General features: G+C 43.7%; 1 long non-coding RNA gene across 1 annotated transcript in view; it reads left to right on the top strand.

Moving 5' to 3' along the window:
* LOC114019613 overlaps nt 1-4,980 on the top strand; it is a 31,816-nt gene extending 26,836 nt beyond the window's left edge. Inside the window, exons 2-3 of the long non-coding RNA XR_003564646.3 lie at nt 2,871-2,979; nt 4,167-4,980. This is a non-coding gene — a long non-coding RNA (uncharacterized LOC114019613). The remainder of the gene's footprint in view (nt 1-2,870; nt 2,980-4,166) is intronic.
* Nucleotides 4,981-6,111: the final 1,131 nt, after the last annotated feature.

The following is a 6,111-nucleotide window of genomic DNA, read 5'->3' as shown; positions in this document are numbered from 1 at the left end:
AGGGAATGGAACGCCTGGCTAGCAGGTTTTGAAAGCTGCCTGGAAGGCAAAGTCCCATCAGACCCCTGCCTCACTTGCTGGGCATTTGTGCAAACCGATTGGGATCTCAGGGTTTGAATAAATCCCAAAGCTCTAAATGAAACATAAAAAACTGCTGAATTCCGACCATTTTTACCCCAAGCCTTAAAGGAGCCCAGGTTCTCTCAAAAGCTGGCTTAGGTTTCTGTATCTTTAAAATGAGGATAACAATATTGTTGGGATCAGAGGTGTGTGTAGCTTAATAAGTGTTTGAAGTAGTATTAGGTCTACAGATAACAGGTTTTATGTATAGTTAAATGCCAACGTATTGTGACAGGTTTCAGAGTAGCAGCTGTGTTAGTCTGTATCCACAAAAAGAAAAGGAATACTTGTGGCACCATAGAGACAAACAAATTTATTTGAGCATAAGCTTTCGTGAGCTACAGCTCACTTCATCAGATGCATGCAGTGGAGTATTTGTTAGGCTCTAAGGTGCCACAAGTACTCCTTTTCTTTTTGCGAATACAGACTAACACGGCTGCTACTCTGAAATCTCTCATAGTGTGTCCCCACGGGCCAAATGCACCCCAGAAAATTGTCACATGTTAAATTCAGGGCTGGCATACGGCAGCCAATAGCTCTGTCTGTTGAACAAGCAAGGGGATGGGATAGGATAGGAGGACAGTGCATAAAAGAGAACTGTCTTTAGACAAAGAGAATTGCTCTTCAAGCTGGGCCAGTTTCTACTCACTCCTCGTCTGTGTATCTCATGTACCAGGTGTTCAGTATTAATAAATCAGGCCCAATCCTTTCAACCACATCCTGTGTAATGAATACCCATTGCCTCCACAGTATCGCCCTGGCTGAGCAATACCTTGGGCCCTAGCCTGCGATCGCACTGAAGTCTGCAAGAGTTCAATGGGAGTAGGCTTGGACTTTGAGTGTTTATTTTTAGGATAAGTTACATTCATCACGCATCCGATGAAGTGAGCTGTAGCTCACCAAAGCTTATGCTCAGATAAATTTGTTAGTCTCTAAGGTGCCACAAGTCCTCCTTTTCTTTTTGAGGTTATTTTTGAAGAGCCTTTGCATCAAGCCTGCCCCAAGATCAATTACACATAATCTGCCAAATCAACTCCCCTCGGGCTGTGTCTGTCTTTAGCAGGGTTGCCATGCAGGTGAAGTTGTGTCAGCACTTCCATTAAAGCACCTTCCCTCCTCCCCTCCCCTCCCCCCGCACTTCCAGTGCTAGTATAAATGGGCTATAAAAATCCACTCCTGACTGAAACATACAAGATCTGAGCCTGAGAATGCTCATTGGTTTAAGTAATCCTTGGTAAAATACATCTGGCTGGGGGGATTTTTTATTATTAATTAAAAAAAAAAAGTGTGGGGGGGAGATAACAGCCCAAATCCTGCAGTTAAAGATCAGCTACTGTACAACCAACTAAAATGACTTCAGGGTTTGGGTTTTTAAGTATCAGTGGCGGTAGTATTGACCCGCACAGAACCACAGCTGCACAAGAATCACACACTAAAAAAGTGCCAACGCAGGAGCCCAGCAGCCTAACAGCCATCTGGGAGGTTGCAGTTCTAGACTGTGCTTTATTCCGTGCCTTCAGGACAGCAGGGGCTGGGAGCACTGTATCTCACTTGCTGAGGCTGCTGAGTTTCAGCTCAGCTGAATGACGCCTCTTACATTTATGACGTATTGTTGCTCCTACTCACCTCTCATCTCAACAGCCAACCTGTCCTCTGCTCTGTGGTGTCCTACTGCAGGCAGAGGCAGCAGGGAGCAGTTCCATGCCAACACTCATGCAGCAGTAGGGGAGGATTCCAACCTAGCACTTGGAAGCTCAATAGCTACCATTCTGGCCAATGCCCTCCATCCCCCAAAATAGCTAGAGGATATGGACAGGGCTCCAGCTGGGTAGCCCACATGAAGCCATCCCAGCATGATTCATCCTTCCCTCTGCTGACATTACAGCTCTTGTCAATAATGTATGGCGGGCACCACTCTATTTCCCCTTTCCCCAGCATGACTCATACCATTAGGGGCAGGAATTTGTCCTATTTCAGGAATAGCACGAGTCAGCTGCCCTGGATCATTTGGTTGATCAGGTAACTGCACTGCCATTAGTAGAATCTGGATTAAAATAAGTATTTTCCACCTTTGGCTGCTGTGATCGATGTTATTACAGTTCATTGGGTAAACAATCAACCTTTGGAGGAAGAACAGATGTAAATATCAGAGGTAGGCTAGAGCCAGATTCACAGCTCTGAACATACTGGCTCCCTTGGGGAGTTTGGTTCCATCCCTGAACACTGCAGGTCAGCACAGCACTCGAATGCATTTACATTACATGCATACAATAGTTACAGTACTGAACTGTTTGGATTGTCCCATCAGTTTTGATAATCCACCTTCTGTTAAAGCTACTGTTCAAATAGAAAACAAAGAGACATTCAGCGTGGGGAGTTATCAGGCTGATACTTGGAGCCTGTCCTCTGATTTGTACACATGTGGGGGTTGTGTAACTGCTTAGTCCGTGTGTGCAAATGGAGGTTTTACACATGCACCATTCAGAGTCCCTCTGAAAACGGAGCACTAGGGGCTGTATTGTCCCCTCATTCAGTGTGAGGAGTTTGTAAGAATCTGGTTTATATGTTATCATATTGGTGCCACTTCCCTCTTCTGGATGGAACCAAAATTGCTCAAATCCATGTCATAACCCTTAATCTGCTACCAGCCAATGGAGAGTCTCCCTTTACTCAGCGATCGCATCCTGAACGGAAGGATCTGATCTCCATCCTTATTGTGTCACTATGAAGTACTCTGTGCCTCCTTGCAGCACAATGGCAACTGAAAGAAGACACAGATCTGTTCCAAACACCTGTTGCTGTGCATGGAAATGTTGGGCCAAGACAGAGGTGAATATGGCACTGACTCTCCAAGGCCAGGTAATGAAAGGGAACGTGTAGGCCTTCATTTTCCTGGATTTTCCTGAGACTGCAGCATTAACCTTAAACTCCTGGGTTTTAAGAGTCTGCATCACATCTTTCCTGTTGTGTAAACACAGAGATATTTTGTTTGGGGGTGGAACCATTTCAGCAGGGTGCTGTAATCTGCTTCCCAAGGTCAGTGCTGTCTATTCCCTTCTTGTCACATAAATTCTTTGGTTTCGTAGCACATCCTGTCGAAATGTGAAGAAATCGTGAAAAGTGCTCAGCATTCCTTCTTAATCTGATTAATATCCTCAGACCGATATCCCTTCTACCCTGAGATGAAGTTATTGAAACATCTGTCTGCCTATGCTGTCTATTGTACCAATCACTGTAGTACCCAAACACATAATATATATTGGTAAAATCTATAATGTAACAAAAACTGACATGCAGAGCTATCAGGAAACACTTGCATGGGGCACACACAGTGGAGTTACAAATCCATTTCATTGCATGGAGCCTTAATCCCTGCTACTGAGTTAAAAATATACCCCTCTGTCCCAAGGAAAAGTAATAAAAACAATTAAGAAATCACAGGAAGGGGCTGTTAATCTGTCACACTTGCTAAGAGTGTTAAGGACCATGGGAAAATTAAATTACTGTCCTACTAATTCTTGAGGGGACAGAATGAAATGAGGCAGAAAATGTGAAAGAAAATAAACCTGAACTCACATGGATTCTAGTTTATAGATCATAGAGGAGAGAGGTAGAAAAGCCCTATTCTGTCAGCCAGCAGGAGCAGGCTGTAGTCCTTCTACCCAGGATGTAAATCAGACATTAAACTGTCCTAATGCACTGCAGCTGTTAATAATATTGCATGTGAGCTGTAAAATTGACAATGATCTGTCCTAAATCATTCCTCTGCCATTTATCGCCCTCTCAGCTCTCCTCCGCTGGACCTTGCTCCTTTCTCAAAGAGCGTGAGCTGTGCTGGGAGAGGGCATTAACACATTTACACTTAAGAGGGGCAGGGGGGAAGCAGTGTCTCACTGTGCATCACTGGGATGGAGTCCAGAGGCCAACACTTTAGTGACCTTGACAATTTACATATTTGCCTGCTCCTTAACAAAGGCACCAGTTCTCCCTCCTCCCCTCACCCCCTTTTGGAGATCATCTTTCTCTTTTCCTTTCCTGCTTTTTAGGTGATGCACATCAGGGCCTGTTACCATGGAAACGTCTACAGGGCCCACTGCACTGCAGGAGGACAAGTCCTGAAGGAAATGGGCTGCTGCCATCTAGTGTTATTCAGGCACCCACTTGGTTGTCTGTCCCTTGAGCCCTTCCCGCAAGCCCCTTCCACCACCCAACACACACACATCCCCTCAAATCTCCCCCACGCCCTGTAAAAGCGAAGCTTTCCCTGCAGCATTCCCTTCACTAGGCTGAAGGGTTAATATACATTCCGGTGAGTGGCATGCAGATTACCCTGCCTTATTGACACTCTCTGGCCTTGCACTGAGAGGTATTGTACTAGATAATAAACTACACAGCTGCAGTAGAATTGTTTCCTCGGCTTGTTACGCTCAGATCAGACTCTTGTATCTTTCTGCAAATTCTTAATTGTCAGTGGTCCAAATCCTGAAGTATTTAGGATTTATTTGTGTAAAACTCCCAGGTAAGTCAATGGTAAGGACTGTAAGACTTGGCCCAATATATTTTGTCTAAACTGATCATCCTTTTTTAAGGTGGATTTCAGGCTCTGAGGGCCCTTGAGAGCCACTAAAGAGCCTGCAAACTTCTTAAAGTGTGTGGGGAATGGGCTCTCGTCTACAGATTTCCTGTGGTGGATGAAACAGAGTATTGGGCTTACATCTAGCCAAATAGCTCCAGAGAATGAAATGTATGCACATTATCAAGGTTTTGCAAGCCAATTTTAAATCTTGGAGAATGGATATCCTTCTTATGTTTCATGCCTCAACAGTGTTTTTAACTACACCTAGTAAATTCCATACAAAAAGCAATGTTAAGAGAAAGGGACTACTTTTGAATGAAGTATTCAAAAGTATGAAAAGTCACAATTAAAGTTTCATGTGCAACCTTTACTCTGCTTTACTTTGTGAGTATGCATATGGATCAGATACTACTTCTCAAAGAAATACAATTTAACACACACATACACACACCCATTGTTAGCTTAGCTTACTTATGTTAGCCTGTTTTTACAAAAGCAAAATTGGGTGTCATCTTTGATGTGCCAGTCTTCCTTTAATGATTAAGTATTTCTGTAGTCAATTGTAATCATGATGCAAGCATACTGCCTTCAGCATAGCACAAGAATATCTGTCTGACAGACAAGTGGACATCACCCTATTAAAAACTGGCAGAGAGATCGCCATTCTCTCTTACCTGACAGTAAAATTATTCTAGCATTTTTAATGCAGAGACAGCACTCAGATGAGTTATTTGCATGCTGGACAGTTTATGGTTACCGGTGCCAAAGGAAAATCCTGCTGCCCTATTAAAAAAAAGGTAGGCCATTGTGTTTTTGGGAAACCTCTGTAAATAAATGTAAGTAAAATAGTGGGGTTTTATATTTATTTTCATTTATAATTCTATATTTATAGCACTTTTCATGCTGAAGTGGGCATGATCCTGGAAGGTGCTGAGCACCTGCATCTGAGGTACAGGTGCTCAGCACCTCTCAGGAGCAATCTCCTGCCCTACTAACGGGTTAATTAGATTTAAACAGAAGGAGGAGCTCTCACTGCATTAGCTGTGGGGGGAACACTATTTGCCTAAGTCAGGAAAGGGAAGGGGAGCCTCCCCTCTTCTTAAAAAGAAAAGGAGTACTTGTGGCACCTTAGACACTAACCAATTTATTTGAGCATAAGCTTTCGTGAGCTACAGCTCACTTCATCGGATGCATACTGTGGAAAGTGTAGAAGATCTTATTATATACACACAAAGCATGAAAAAATACCTCCTCCCACCCCACCCTCCTGCTGGTAATAGCTTATCTAAAGTGGTCACTCTCCTTACAATGTGTATGATAATCAAGTTGGGCCATTTCCAGCACAAATCCAGGTTTTCTCACACCCCCCGCCACAAACTCACTCTCCTGCTGGTAATAGCTTATCCCTCTTCTTA

Source organism: Chelonia mydas, chromosome 10 (genome assembly GCF_015237465.2).
Source record: "Chelonia mydas isolate rCheMyd1 chromosome 10, rCheMyd1.pri.v2, whole genome shotgun sequence".
NCBI lineage: Eukaryota > Metazoa > Chordata > Testudines > Cheloniidae > Chelonia > Chelonia mydas.
Note: the sequence above shows the minus strand (reverse complement) of the source record. Positions and strands in the feature narration are given on the sequence as shown.